Source organism: Natator depressus, chromosome 7 (genome assembly GCF_965152275.1).
Source record: "Natator depressus isolate rNatDep1 chromosome 7, rNatDep2.hap1, whole genome shotgun sequence".
Taxonomy (NCBI): domain Eukaryota; kingdom Metazoa; phylum Chordata; order Testudines; family Cheloniidae; genus Natator; species Natator depressus.
Genome location: NC_134240.1, coordinates 103,565,100 through 103,580,899, shown reverse-complemented (window position 1 = coordinate 103,580,899; position 15,800 = coordinate 103,565,100). Strand labels below are relative to the sequence as shown.

At 43.3% G+C, this 15,800-nt stretch overlaps 1 long non-coding RNA gene across 1 annotated transcript in view; it reads right to left on the bottom strand.

Moving 5' to 3' along the window:
• Positions 1-15,800, bottom strand: part of LOC141991692 (uncharacterized) — a 55,205-nt gene that overhangs the window by 38,915 nt on the left and 490 nt on the right. The gene's annotated exons all lie outside the window — the stretch shown is intronic.

Genomic DNA, 15,800 nt, shown 5'->3' with positions numbered 1-15,800 from the left:
TTTTTCTCATCCAGCTGCATGTGTTTCAGTTATCACAGGATCTTCTCCTTCCCAGAGGCTAGTGAAGATTAGAAAGAAAAAAAAACGCACTGGTGATGAAATGTTCTCTGAGCTCATGCTGTCCTCCCACACTGACAGAGCACAGACGAATGCGTGGAGGCAAATAATGTCAGAGTGCAGGAAAGCACAAAATGACCGGGAGGAGAGGTGGCGGGCTGAAGAGAGTAAGTGGCAGGCTGAAGAGAGTAAGTGGCGGGCTGAAGACAGGGCTGAAGCTCAAATGTGGCGGCAGCGTGATGAGAGGAGGCAGGATTCAATTCTGAGGCTGCTGGAGGATCAAACCAGTATGCTCCAGTGTATGGTTGAGCTGCAGCAAAGGCAGCTGGAGCACAGACTGCCACTACAGCCCCTGTGTAACCAACCGCCCTTCTCCCCAAGTTCCATAGCCTCCACACCCAGACGCCCAAGAACGCGGTGGGGGGGCCTCCGGCCAACCAGCCACTCCACCACAGAGGATTGCCCAAAAAACAGAAGGCTGGCATTCAATAAATTTTAAAGTTGTAAACTTTTAAAGTGCTGCGTGGCATTTTCCTTCCCTCCTGCACCACCCCTCTTGGGCTACCTTGGTAGTCATCCCCCTATTTGTGTGATGAATGAATAAAGAATGCATGAATGTGAAGCAACAATGACTTTATTGTCTCTGCAAGCGGTGATCGAAGGGAGAAGGGGAGGGTGGTTAGCTTACAGGGAAGTAGAGTGAACCAAGGGGCGGGGGGGTTTCATCAAGGAGAAACAAACACAAACTTTCACACTGTAGCCTGGCCAGTCATGAAACTGGTTTTCAAAGCTTCTCTGATACGTACCACGCCCTCCTGTGCTCTTCTAACTGCCCTGGTGTCTGGCTCCGCGTAACCAGCAGCCAGGCGATTTGCCTCAACCTCCCACCCCGCCATAAACGTCTCCCCCTTACTCTCACAGATATTGTGGAGTGCACAACAAGCAGTAATAACAGTGGGAATATTGGTTTCGCTGAGGTCTAAGCGAGTCAGTAAACTGCGCCAGCGCGCCTTTAAACGTCCAAATGCACATTCTACCACCATTCTGCACTTGCTCAGCCTGTAGTGGAACAGCTCCTGACTACTGTCCAGGCTGCCTGTGTACGGCTTCATGAGCCATGGCATTAAGGGGTAGGCTGGGTCCCCAAGGATAACTATAGGCATTTCAACGTCCCCAACAGTTATTTTCTGGTCTGGGAATAAAGTCCCTTCCTGCAGCTTTTGAAACAGACCAGAGTTCCTGAAGATGCGAGCGTCATGTACCTTTCCCGGTCATCCCACATTGATGTTGGTGAAACGTCCCTTGTGATCCACCAGGGCTTGCAGCACTATTGAAAAATACCCCTTGCGGTTTATGTACTCACCGGCTTCGTGCTCCGGTGCCAAGATAGGGATATGGGTTGCGTCTATGGCCCCACCACAGTTAGGGAATCCCATTGCAGCAAAGCCATCCACTATGACCTGTACATTTCCCAGGGTCACTACCCTTGATATCAGCAGATCTTTGATTGCGTGGGCTACTTGCATCACAGCAGCCCCCACAGTAGATTTGCCCACTCCAAATTGATTCCCAACTGACCGGTAGCTGTCTGGCATTGCAAGCTTCCACAGGGCTATCGCCACTCGCTTCTCAACTGTGAGGGCTGCTCTCATCTTGGTATTCATGCGCTTCAGGGCAGGGGAAAGCAAGTCACAAAGTTCCATGAAAGTGCCCTTATGCATGCGAAAGTTTTGCAGCCACTGGGAATCGTCCCAGACCTGCAACACTATGCGGTCCCACCAGTCTGTGCTTGTTTCCCGAGCCCAGAATCAGCGTTCCACAGCATGAACCTGCCCCATTAGCACCATGATGCATGCATTGGCAGGGCCCATGCTTTCAGAGAAATGTGTGTCCATGTCCTGATCACTCACGTGACCACGCTGACGTCGCCTCCTCACCCGGTATCGCTCTGCCAGGTTCTGGTGCTGCATATACTGCTGGATAATGCGTGTGGTGTTTAATGTGCTCCTAATTGCCAAAGTGAGCTGAGCGGCCTCCATGCTTGCCTTGGTATGGCGTCCGCACAGAAAAAAGGCGCGGAACGATTGTCTGCCATTGCTCTGATGGAGGGAGGGGCGACTGACGACATGGCTTACAAGGTTGGCTTACAGGGAATTAAAATCAACAAAGGGGGTGGCTTTACATCAATGAGTATTTCAGGCAGGACTTCACGGAGGGTTCCAATAAGAAATGGTGCACTTAAGTAATTGTTCTTATTGGAACAAGCAGGTTGGTCTGGCCTCTGATTGATACATGGCTAGATTTACCTCGCTGCACCTTCTCTGTGAGTGACTGCAGTGTGACCTAGAGGAATGAGTCCCCTAGACGGGGGAGGAGGGGAAGCAAATGAGTACAAAACAAATCTGGTCTATTTCTTGTTTTGATCCACTCCATCTATCTTTTACATCTTTGGCTGGCAGCAGACGGTGCAGAAGGACTGCAAGCCATCCCACATCTCATGGCTGCTCAGCAGAAGACAGTGCAGTAGGACTGCTAGCCATCCTCATCTCTTGCCTGCCTGGCAGAAGATGGTACAGTAGGACTGCTAGCAATCCGTATCGCCTGCCTGCTCACCATAAGATGGTTCAATAGGACTGACTGCAGGACTAAAGAGAATGACCTGGTCAAGTCACTCCAAATTTAGACCCTGCGCCCATGTCTGCCCAGGCGCTCCTGGCCAACGTGGCCAGGAGCACCTCGGACATGACGATGACGGCTACTAGTCGTACTGTACCGTCTGCTGCCACAAGGCAATGGGTTGATGTTGCTGTGTAGCAATGCAGTACCACGTCTGCCAGCACCAAGGAGACATACGGTGACGGTTACCTGAGCGGGCTCCATGCTTGCGGTGGTATGGCGTCTGCACAGGTAACTCAGGAAAAAAGGCACGAAACGATTGTCTGCCCTTGCCTTCACGGAGGGAGGGAGGGAACGGGGGCCTGACGATATGTACCCAGAACCACCCGCGACAATGTTTTAGCCCCATCAGGCATTGGGATCTCAAGCCAGAATTCCAATGGGCAGCGGAGACTGCGGGAACTGTGGGATAGCTACCCACAGTGCAACACTCCGGAAGTCGGCTCTAGCCTCGCTACTGTGGAAGCACTCCACTGAGTTAATGCACTTAATGCACTTAGAGCATTTTCTGTGGGGACACACACACTCGAATATATAAAACCGATTTCTAAAAAACTGACTTCTATAAATTCGACCTAATTTCGTAGTGTAGACATACCCTCTGTGAATATAAATCTCCCCACTGTATTTTCCACTGCATGCATCCAATGAAGTGAGCTGTAGCTCATGAAAGCGTATGCTCAGATAAATTTGTTAGTCTCTAAGGTGCCACAAGTACTCCCTTTCTCTTTGTAGATTTCTATTTCATCTTACTTAGAGTTAAACTATGATACCTTCCTTACTCATCTTGGAGATCCGTTTGTCTCACTCTCAGGATTGGCTAATGACCGTGAGTGCCTACCTCAGGACAGACTGTCAGAAAATAGGGCAGACACCCCTAATTGGTGGTGTATTCTGTAAATAAATTTCACCAAGCCAATAACAAATGTGAATGCCTGGATCGCTATACCGGTCTTACAGTGGAGTCACAGACTTCCCTTAGACACTCCAGCCTATCTTGCCACCCAGACAAACTGGACTAAAAGGTCCAAAAATCACACCATGTTTAGGTTGCTTCCAGTACAAGAGACCGGTCACTTATCCCAGATCAAATGGTACCCTAGACCTTACACCAAAGACAACTCTGGTAGCCAAGTTTATAGTAAACTAACTAAAGGTTTATTAGCTAAGAGAAAGGAATGAGAGTTCTTGAGAGGTTAAAGCAGGTAAATTATATGTGCAGGGGAGTCACAGTCTATAATTCCAAAGGGTAGCTGATATGTAGTAATCTGCCAATTTCCCCAAAAATCTCTCAGGGCTACCCAGAATATCTCTGGGGATCTCTGTCTTCTCGTTCAGTTATTTCATCCTGTTAGAATCCAGACAGTCCAGAGAAGAAGGATCTTTCCCTGAATCCATACTTATAGCTTCTTCTCACAGAGAACAAGCTACCAGGGACTCTACCCACATAGGCTCTTCCTTTGATGACAAAGAGTGAGGAATGCATTTAGATGCTTTGATATCCGGTCATCACACACAATGACCACTTGCTTTGAAATTAGAATATTTCTGTTACAGTTCTTCATTTGCATTCCACAACGCTTCTCTCTCATTTGATGGGTTATAGGGGTATATACAGTGTAAATGTTTGCTACTACATTATAATGGGGTACAGATAAGTGAAAACAGTGCATATAACATCCCATTCGCTTTCATGAAGTTTAAACACCACATATGCTCTTATACATTTAACAGACACTTTGCTCTATAATACACAAGTGAATTGGCCTGGCTATGCATTTGTAAGCAATCAGTGAGGCCTAGGGCTTTGGCATGAGCTGGTACTTGGTCTGCCAGCATCACACCATTATTAACACAAGTAGTCCCAATGTGATTACTTATGTGAGAAACTGATCATTAAAAAAAAGGTCGTCCTAATACAGCCTTCCATAAATAATACAGAGCCAAATCTTAGTTCCACTGAAGGCAATGGCAAAAATACTACTGACTTCAGAGTTACTAGAATTTGGTCATTAAGGCAGCTATCTTCCAGGCAAGAAATCCTGTACCAGATTCTGATCTCAGTCACACCAAATGACAAAGTATCTTCATGGCAGGCATGAGAATTACTCTGGATCTACACTAATGTAACAGAACAGAATCTGGTCCCCATTTATCTTTCTATTTGCCTTAAAAGTGCCTAACGGCTCCAAGACTGTTGATGTGACAACAGAGTCAAATGAAAGTAAGTGGATGTTGAAGAGAGAAGTTAATTCCTTGGATATATATCTATATCTATCTATCTATCTATCTATCTATCTATCTATCTATCTATATATATATGAAATAATGTTGAACTCTTTATTCCAGAAATGACTAAAAAACAGGTTAAGAGCTAGAGTTGGTTGTAAATTCAAAAAAGTTCAAAATGTTGACGCTTTCCACAATTTTTTCCAACAAGCCTTATTAGAAGCAACTTGTAAAGTCTGGTTTTTCTTTAACTCATTCATCAATTCAGAAGAAACCTGACTGAGCTCCAATAGCAAAATAATTTACAAAGCAACACCTTCATCAGAAATTTGTAACTTTAATGCTGCCAGCCTTGTTCAGCAAACAAATAAATACATCCAGGTTCAATAGATTTTTCTGCGCTGTGGTGAGAAAGCTGGGCATATTTATTTGAGAAACTGGTCCTTCCAAGCTTACCTGACTGATGGATCAATACAATTGCACATAATTAGTGAACAAGTACAAGATAAGAAAGCAGCTGTTTGACCTCTTTGCTTGTCAGCCAATTTCCTGGCCATGTTTGTCCCAAATAAGGCTCCTCCTGTCTTCATTCTGTTTTAGTTAGCCATCCAAGAAATTTGTACTATCACACAGTCGGGGACTATCCTGCTCCCAGTGAAACCAGTGGGACTTTTGCCATTGACTTCAAAACATGTAGGATCAGGAACCCAGAAACCAAAAGCTGCTACTTGTTATGTATTGGTCTAGCACATATGAATTATATTGAAAGGCAAATAATGTACAGCTCAGGCAATGCCAATAAAAGATGTAGCTCTCTTCCTGCCTACAGGATCCAGCATCATTCAGACATTTGGCAAGAAAATATGTACTGACAATATTGCAAGAGCAAACTGAAACAACAAATCACATGAGTATTGATCACTGAAAGTTATGTGTGATCACATGGAAACAAGGGACTGCAAAGACTGGATTCTCGCTTCTGCTGCCTTTCAGCCTCTCCCTGCCTTCCCAGTGTAAGCAGAGTCAGGATGAGCTCCACCCTGACATCTGGTGGTGAGGTGTAACAAATTGTGGAAAAGAACTTCAGGGGCTGATCTCATTTGCATAGGCACACCCACCCCGCCTAGAATGAGGCCATAGCTGCCCAAATGGTCACTTTGGCTGCTGTGGGATCCCCAGTGTCTCTGTTATTGGGGCAGGAAGAATAAATTGTTATTACCCTGATTATGGGAATCAAGGACAGTGGAACTGTACTTGGCCTTTTGTTATGATGGAGGGACTCGCCATCAACTAAGTAGCACTCGCTAGGCAAGAGACATGGGTTCCAAAACTCTGTGAATTGAGAGAGGCTTGAGATAGGTATTAGTACCTGGTGGTGTGGGCCCCTTTGTGAGGGCCTGAAACATCAATTGCACCTCTGTCTCTCTCCACTGTGGAATGTCAGAGCTAATTTTGGGTCTATTAAGAGTCTAGCTACAGGTACTGTGCACCAGCACTAAGGATCCCACTACTACAAGCTAAAATTATTAAGAGCTGAAATCAATGAGCACTGTGTCAAGTAGTGGGGAGCCTGAAGATCTAGAGCGCAGCGGAGCCATTCATGGATGGGCTGGTGGAGCAGTTCATGGGACTGTGGGAGTCACTTGTGTGGAGCAGAGCTGTTTGTGGGATGGCTGGCGGAGCGGGGCTGTTCGTGAGACGGCTGGCGGAGCGGAGCGGATCAGAGTGAAGTCCTGTGGGGCAGTCAGCTTCAGGTCACGTAAGGTGCCCCTTACCTCTTCTCCCCCCACACACACATTTTACCCAGACTGGGGAGTAAAACTCTGCAGATGAACTTTTGAACTCTGGGGCTGGACTTTTGGGGTTGTTGGACTTTTTGGACTTTGGGTGATTTTTGGATTGCTGGACTCGAGGCGTTTGGGTTGTGGGACTCAAGAACCCGAGGGAAAGGACGTGGCCTAATTTGCTGGGGTGGGTCTTTGCTCATGGTTTGGTTGAGGAACCCTAGTTGTGGTGTTTTCCCAATTTAATGCTGATGTCATTTACCTCATGTTATTAAAGATTCTCTGCTACACCGAGACTCTGTGCTTGTGAGAGGGGAAGTATTGCCTCTTTGAGGCGCCCGGGGGTGTGTGTAAGATTTTCCTAGGTCACTGGGTGTGGGCTCGAGCCAGTTTTGCATTTGCTTTGATGAGAGGGAACCCCTGTGTACTGAACCTATCAACTCGGCCTGGCAGAAGGGTTACACCAGTATCTGCGTGCCTGCCACATCCACCTCCAGAAGGAGATTAGGGTGAAAAGTGCCAGGTATTGATGGGATGGAATGGATACAACCAGACCAATAAATGGCTCTGTGTTATGAGACCTTATTTTTGGCTTCAGAGTTTAGGGTTTGTATTACAGGGGAAACCATATTAAAATATCCAAAGGCATCAAGTTGCAGGGCAGGGTGAGTTCAAGCACATCTGCTCCCCTTGCAGATCCATTCAAGTGTAAGATCAGAGAAAACCTGCCCACCAGGCCTATTATATGTGGGGCAGAGGACCTACAGCAGGCACTCGCATCACTCCCGGGAGGGATGGGACAGTCCGTTATCAGTCATAGGAAGAGAGGGCAAGGCACCTAGGAACCCACCCATGCACCGGTAGGGTCACTGTCATCCCTCTGTAAATCTGATTCCCCTCCCAGGGGATGGGTGCATTCACAACTCTGACAGCTCTGCTGAGGATCTGCCACTTGGTGAGGCCTAGAATGCTTCAGCTCTTACACAATGCCCAGCAGCTTACTCCTAGTATGTGGAGTGAAGAACTGAGCATGCTCAGAACAGTGTCCCATCCAAACAGGGTCCCCAGCTGGTTCCATAAGCAGAACCAGACATCTTTGGAGCTGGGAAGTGCACATGTGGCAGAATTTAAGATGTTCAGACAGAAATGTGAATTTGGAGCAGATTTGTATAATCCTTTGAGGGCTCAGTTGGTGTGGGGTCTGTGAGACAGGAAGCTGTACAGAAACATTTGCTAACGTGCGTATACTTGAGCTGTAGAAATTGCTGTGAGATTGCAACACATGAGTCAGAAGAAATAGCCTAAGGTAAAAGTGATGTACAGTACACCAAATTAATGCCACTTTAGCCAAAGGTCAGATCAGGCTAGTGAATTTTAAATGGCTTTTCAGAGGCCTAACAGACTGTAAAACAGATGGTTGGTTCAAAGTGGAGTTGTCAGAAAGGCCTGAAAATAAGGCATGTTCAGCCTGTGTAAAAGTAAATGCAATTGTGTAAAATTCAGGTGACAAATACAACAGATTGGGTTATGTGTGAGAGATCACCTGCTCGAGCTAGTGACAGTAACTATAAGGTAGCTAGTATGAATATATACAAACGCTGAAGAAACTCACCTCTTATTTGGCTAGAACTACAAGTGGATGGGAATCATTTAAAATGACTGGACACAGGGTTTGCAGTTTCCATTTTCTACTGGAAGGATTATGCGTGGTTTCTTAGAGCTATCCCACTTCTACTTACTATGGCCAATCTTTGGGAATGCACAGCTGGAATTTGAGAAGGAAATGGCTCCATCATATAAAGCTAGACTGGCAGGACACTAGGGCAGTGTCACAGCATATACTGTAGTTCTAAGCCCTGGAAGTGATTTAACAAAACTTCTGGAAAAGCATGCTGAAGTTTTCGTCAGTGATATGGATAAACGAAAGGATATTCAGGTCACTTTAACACTGGAAGAAGGATGCCGGCCAAGTTTTTAAAAGGCCTAGCAAATGCCATATGCTTCCAGGCCAAAAACTGTTTTGACTATAATGGAGAGATTAGCACATGAAGGAGTTGTGAGCTAGGTAGAGCAAAGTAAACAAGCAACACCAGTTGACCTCTGTGGTTATTTCTAATTAGCAATCCTGTTTTAAAAGAAAACATACTCCTTATCATGTTAGATATCTTTGCTCCATTACCGGGTGGGCAGAAGGTCAGTTTAGCTCATGGTTATTTACAGATGGAATTGAGCCCTGAATGGTATGCACTCTTCATAGATAATAACCCATAAGGGACTGTTTTCAGTTTAATAAACTGCCCTTTCCAGGAACATCTGCCCCCAGCATTGTGAAAGAGTCATAGCATAAGTGATTCTGTTAAGGTGCCTATAAGAAACATCCCAATACTTGAGTAGTTTGGTAATTGTTTATGTGTCTTATTTTATATATTTGTTAACACAACAGTATATTTGTTTCTCAAATACCTTCTTCCCACTGTCAGTTTGTTTTACTTATGCAAGTCAGACTTTGTGATCCCCTCAGGGCAGTGATTATAACTCATATGTCTGGAAAGTACCTAGCACACTGTGGATATTACCAGAAATGAAATAGTGGTGCTTGTGGTAAGTTTTGCAAGAAAACTCTGGAATTCAGTGTTATGTAAATAATATCTTCACAGGATAAACCGATGCAGGACTTTTCAGAAACCTAAGCAGCGTGTTACTAAGGCTGGAAAGATATGGGCTGAGAGCAAACAAGGCCACGTGAATTCTTTCAAGAGGAAACTGAATACTGTGTGCATGTGCTAGATGCTAAGGGCCTGCCTAAACTAGTGAATAACGTAACTGTTGTAGAGAATGCCCCTTGCCCTAACATTCCACAGATATCTCCTTTTTAGGATTTATAAATTATTATAATCTTCTTTTGCCAACCTTGCAATAGTCACCCACTCTGTGCTTTAGCTGCTCAAGAAGTGTAGAAAATGACAGGATTTATAGCCTTTGCAGAAGCACTGAGGGAAGCCAAGAGAGTTATAACTTCAGATAAAGGATAAAACTTTCAAAAGTGTCTAAGTGACTTAAGTCCCATTGACTTTCACTCCCAAATGCTTAAGATTCTTTTGAAAATGAGACTTACGCTCCTAAAACCATTAGGCGCTTTTGAAAATTTTACCCACTGTGCTCATGCATTCTGATGCAGGACTTGCCCTGGGATTGGCTTGTGATGCCTCATGCCATGGCATGGGAGCAGTGCTGTCATATGTTCTGCCTTGACAGCTGTGAGTTGTATTTACATCTCTTTCATTAACACCAACCGAAAGGATTTGTGCAAATAAATAAAAGGGACGAGCAATTTGATGGAGGAAACTCAGAAGTTTCACTAATACTTCTAACCCTATTAACAGACCATCAGCCTCTGTCATATGTATTCAGCCCAGAAATAGGATCCCAGTTACAGCTGCTCTGTGTTTGCAACACTATGCATTGTTCTTGAGTGAATACCAATACAAAATGGAACATGAACACAGCAGAGCATTCAAATGCTGATGTGGTCAACTATCCCCCGTGAGCGTTGAATTAACGTCTAGAACAGACACATCAGATGTATTCAATATATCTCAGATAGGAACTTTGCCAGTTACCTGTGCAATGCTGAAGAAAGCAGCTAGGAATTATCCTGTTTTAGTAAAGATATATGAGGCTACTCTGAAAGAAAGCCAATATATTCTCTCCTTAAAGTGAGAGTTTAAGCCAATCCCATCACAAGCCAATCCCATCACAAGCCATTCATGATGAGTGCCTAATGCAAACCATTTGAACAGTCATCCTACCCTATGTCTACACTACGAGCTCTGGGTGTGATTCCCGGGCTTGCGTCCACATACTGCAGTAGCTGGTGTAGTAGCATGAGTAGTGGCTAAGCCAGGCCGAGTACAAATCCACCTGAAACTGGTGGGTATGTATCCAGCATGGCTCAGCTATACCTCCAATGCCCGTGCTACCACGGCTACGCTGCTATTTATACTTACTCTAGCTAGATGAGAGCTAAGGCCAATCTGTTTACATGAGCAGGGGAATCACACCCCTAGCTGGTAGTACAGACATAGGAAGCTGTAACAACATGTGCTGGAAGAGCGGCATTTAGGCCTTTTGGGGGTGATTAAAATGAAAGGTTTGGCAAGAAGCTGCGTTTGGTGGTCAAATACAGATAGACAATTGAACAGGGGCCAAAGGATTTATAGTATTTCTGCCAATATAGAATGCACCACAAGAGGCACTAGACCACCCTTGTGAGTAGCTGAGACAACCATGGGAGCACATACTTATGGACTGCATGGGACTTATCTGGAGCCTCGGGGCCTTTGTTATGATCCATGTCTGTTCAAAATGGCTTGAGGTATTTTGTTTGTTATCTACAACATCAGCATATACCTGTAACATACTACTCGTTTTGTTTGCAAAAACCAGCACCCAAGAGTAGGTTGCTAATAATAGTGATCTCATCACCTACATAATCAAATTTCCAGGAATTAATGAAGTTTAATGGAATCAAACATCTACTTGCAGTCCCATATTATCTATTCTCCAGGGGTTAGGCATAACGGTTTACACAAATGTTAAAAAAGAGGAATACAGTCTATGAATTGAGAAAAGAACGTTATTTTAAAAAAACTGACTAGCTTCTCCTTTGCTGGCAGAAATGCCCCACACAGCAACACAGACCAGTCACCATCTGCTTTACTTTTTGGCTGAAAGCTTCATTTTCCACTGGGTCTCCTTAAACCAGACCTTTGAAGATCAATTTTTAAGAAGCAAATAAGAGTAGCTGTCCGTAGACAATATAAATTGTAGATGGGACATAGTATGTGACCTGAGCTGACTATAGATTCCACAACTCAGCACCACCACAAAATTGCACCCCACAAATTAGGAACAAGATTTCCAGGATCTCTTTGAAGTCAATATTACCCAGAGAGAGACAGCTGCCTACCCGTCTTACAGTTAACAGAAATGTAGATTTTACTACAGTGCTTGTTTACATTCCATACAGCATTAAATATAAACATATAATATTAAGTATTATACGGCATTAGTGTTGAGTGTTTGTTTGTGTTACGGGAAGCTGAGATTTTTGGTGGAAGAAACTGAACTGAAATAAGTAATAGTAATAATAACCCTAATGGTGGTTCTATACCTACAACAAGGTACAGGATGTTCTCATGTTTTTGCTGTTGTGGTGTGTGTGTGAGAGAGAGAGAATGAGAGAGAGAGCACACCTCACATGGAAGAGCTACAGATGTCACAGCAGCAAAAGATATTAGAGAGCTAAAGCTATCATGTGACAACAGTAAGAAACATAATCTCACTTTCTTCTAATACTGAACAGAAGCTTTATTTGAACAAGAAAACCTGTGCAAAACTATATTCCCGCTCCCTGTCTGTTTCCCTGTAAAATGTCTACTGGTCAAAACGATATTCCTGCTCGCTGTCTCTTTCCCTGTAAAATGTTCCCCTTCCTCAGTCCCTGCCTCACTTCCTGTTGAAGATCGAAACGGTACATACAGAGGAACTGACTTATAAGGAAAGATTACAAGATACATATGTTTAGCTTGGCTAAGTGATGACAAGAGGGGACAGGGTAACTGTCTGCCATTGTCTGAGGGTGGCAATGCCAAGGACAGAGAGGAATTATTTAGGGTGGCGGAAAAAGTTAAGTGGAAATAATGGGATGAATTAGGCTCCATACACTTCCTGACAGTGAAATCTTTTAGATTTTAGAATAGTTTCTCAAGAGAAATGATATTTAAAAGTAGCCAGGACAAAGCACTGGGAAAAGGTAAATCAGAGTACATTCCTACACTGGGCAAAGACAGACAGGGTCCACCTTGGTCTCTGCCATCTCTTACTTCCATTGTTCAGAAGTAGTAGTATTACAGTAGTGCCTATATCTCCATCTGACGTGCAACATGAAGTCTGCCTCTTTGTCTGTACATTGCTCCTTATTGATGAAGTCTTTCAGGAGTCTCAGCAAAGCATGTTACCTAGATATAACTGCATTATATGAGTCAGTTTTGACTCAGTGCAGTTTCCTGGAGCATAGTACTTCCTATATGTAAACTGATTTTGAAATGACCATTCCTGCTTGAAATCAGAACTTGTTAGCCTCCTGCTTGCGGCTCCCACATTGCTGAGAAGTGACATCATTTTCATACCTGCACTATGCAGGCCCAGTGTTAAAGTCATAAGCCAGCTTGCATCCTGCTTTCATAATGGTTTAGCATCAAAAGGAGAGGTGAACTATTTTAACTATAGGTGATTTTTTTAAACTCAGAACGAATTGATGCATTGCAGCATCAGATAAGAAGAATATAAGAGAAAAGCCAAAGCATTAAGGCCTTTCACATTACTAATATACTTAACAAATAAAATTTTAAAGATTAATATGTAGAGCAATGTGTCATAGTGGACAGAGCATGGGACTGGGAGCTGTATTCTATTCCACTGGCCTACTGGGTGACCTTGGGCAACTCACTTTAATTGCTGTGTGCCTCAGTTTCCCCATCTGTAAAATGGGGATAATGATACTGCCCTTCTTTGTAAAGCACTTTGAGATCTACAGATGAAATGCAGCATATAAGAGCAAGGTATGAGTAATAGTAGTATGCATTTAACATTCAGCAATCAAATAATGTATAATCTGATGAGTGAAGGGGCTGATCCAGTAGAAAAAAAGAGTGCAGTTTTAATCTAGATGCAATCTTATATTCTTAAATAGTCAGAGTTAGAGGTTTTGGTTCAGGCCTATATCTACTGTTCATAATTAACACCTTATTCCTAGTAACGTAAAACCAGAGTGTGACCTTTTTGGACTTCCATGGGCCTTCTCAGCTGACCAATAGGAGGAAGGGGTCACAATCTCAACCATAACAAGTATCCAGAATTTGGCAGACTGTGTTATAGGATTTGGTAGGTGGAAAGGTAGTTTTACCATTTCTCCCTCCTCCCCCTACCCCCAAAGAAGTGAGAGACGTACAGTTAAAAAAAAATAAAAGAAAAGCCTACAAGCTTCAGTGATGTTTGTTAGACCATTATATATGCTAAAAGATTAAGGCACAGAAAATATTTATTAGTCTCCAAATGGATAATGTCAGCATTCAGAGTGGAAGTGGATATTGAGATAGATGTACACAATAGAGAAATGTGTCACATGGGCTCTATCTACCCGATCCAACTTCAATAGATATGGAAAGGTGTCTATTGACTTTGACAGGAATTGGCTCTACCCCTAAAAGTTCCCCCGATGGAACATGTTGTATGCTAAGGAATGGATTACATTTGTTTTAATAATAAAGTGTAGTTCTGACTTTAAAATATATTCTAGCTCAATTTAGAAACGCTGATTTCTTTCTCATTCATTGTAGAGGTTAATCTCACCTGCACAATAGGTCAATGCTATCTGTAAACTAAATTTGTGACAGAAATGCAAATGTTTCCATTTCTGCGCTGACCATCTGTAAAATTTTCCTATGTAAAATGGGAAAAATAACAAATTGTCGTTCATTTTTCTGAGCTCTGTTGTATTAGTGTGTAGTGTACATTAAATAATGGAAAAACAATCATATTAGCCTCTGTTATGAGCTGCATGGCTGCACCAGGGACTAAGGAAGCATAAGGAACCCAGACCCTGTGAGTGGAGAAAGCAGCCATTGCTGGACAGAGGTGATGAGTTGGATGGGGTGACCAGATAGCAGGTGTAAAAATCGAGACAGGGGGTGGAGGGTAACAGGCGCCTGTATAAGACAAAGCCCCGAATATCGGGACTGTCCCTATAAAATTGGAACATCTGGTCACCCTATGAGTAGGTGGAGTTTTAACTCAGGCCACCAGTTGTCCTGGCCAGAGCATGTGAGCAAACTCAAAAAGGGAAGTAATCTATGCCAGGAAAAATATTGCCAGGCTTCCTTTCCCCCAGTGCAATTGACAGAAGTGCACAGCCTTGCTGAGATAATAAGTGTAAAACAACTATGAGATCTTTGCCACTGCTAGCAATTTTTCTTTTTAGAATTATATACTCTCCTTTTTGACATGAAACAATGCAGAGAAAGAATATGGTGTTTAAATAACTTTGCAAGAACATAATAATACTCTGCACCTACATAGTCTCTTTCATCCAAGCATTTCAAAGGGCTTTGCAAAAGCTAAATCTATCAACACTCTGAGAGGTGAGTAATATTGTAATAATTTTTAGATGCCTAAACTTTGGTACAGAGAAGTTAAATTATTTATCCAGCATCATATGGTGAGTCAGTGGTAGTACTGGGAATAGGACTCAGATGTCCTAGCTCTTGATCTTGTGCTCTAACCACCGGTGGGGGGAAACGATCAAAAAGCACATTGCTTTCCAATGTATTATGTGCTCTAAAAGTATTGTAATGCTGATTAATAATTGTTATTTTATAGATGAATATGAGTGTCAATGAAATGTTAATGTGACATTTCCTCAGAATGAGGACAGTGATTTAATTATGATTTAATTAGATTTTCTAATTGCTAGAATGTTTTCTAAGACCCAAAATTATGACTGTGATTTCTGGCAATAATCTAGATTCACACCTCTTCAGAGAGTTCATGTATTCCTAACATTCTCCTTTGAAGATGCGTATTTCCAGTGACTATGATACTATATCGTTAACACAGTGATAAGTAAGGTTTTGTTACCATATCCATCATCATACACATGGTACATGTTTTACTAGAGATGAGCCTAAACAGAACAGCTGAACCAAGTACCCTATTAGCGTCAACAGAGTTTCCTTACGTTACACTGCTGTCATCAAGAGCAGAATGGCCGATGGTCCTCAGAGCGAGTTCTCTACTTTGAGCTGGGGGGGAAATGGCAAAACTGTGCAAATAACATTTTTCTGCTTCTTTTCAAAATTTTGTTTGGATGGAAATTTTCTGACCAGCTACGTTCCCATCTAGCCTCAGACTGAGCTAAATGAACTAATACACTAGAAATAACAGCACAGGCACTGGGCAATATAAACAGATCCAGAGTCAACGGTTCTCTTTCGC